This window comes from Tupaia chinensis, unplaced genomic scaffold (genome assembly GCF_000334495.1).
Source record: "Tupaia chinensis unplaced genomic scaffold, TupChi_1.0 Scaffold000266_1, whole genome shotgun sequence".
Lineage (NCBI taxonomy): Eukaryota > Metazoa > Chordata > Mammalia > Scandentia > Tupaiidae > Tupaia > Tupaia belangeri.
In genome coordinates, this window is record NW_006159746.1 from 945607 (window position 1) to 946256 (window position 650).

The following is a 650-nucleotide window of genomic DNA, read 5'->3' on the forward strand; positions in this document are numbered from 1 at the left end:
TGTGTGGGCGCGGGGGGGGGGGGGGGGGGCCAGCAGCTGCTGCCGCCGGCTTAGCAGAGCCCCGGGGGAGACGCGCAGAGCCCGGAAAGGCCCGCAACGTCCCCAGGCCGGACGCAGCCTTGACGCTCTTTTTTATTTCTAATGTCTATTTCTTCTTTCAAATCCAAGAACTTCCTCATCTCCTGGAATTTACTGTCTCTTTTCTTTTGCATCTTCTGGGGTTCATTGTCTCTTTTCTCCTGAATCTCATTTAGCTTTGTCACTACGAATATTCTGAACTGTTTATCTGACATTTCCATGAGTTCCATTGTACTGTCTGTAGATAATAAGGAATTGATCTTTTCCCTTGGGGGAGAAATATTTTCTTGATTTCTCAAATTTTGTGTGCCTCTGAGCTGGTTTCTGGTCATCTGGTGATTATACATTTCTTTCTAATTTCTTGGAGTTAATTCTGAGCATTCAAAGGTGTGTGGGAGGTGATCCTTGATCTCTCTGCAGCTCCATCTGTCTGATGCTCACTTAGCAACCTGTATTTTTGTCATAGGAATTGGATAATTCAAAGACATTCTGTTTTCTAGAGAAGTGGTGCACGAGGGGCTGAGCTGCTGAGTTTCAGTTGAGGAAGATAGTAGGGGTTGTGCAGTGCACAA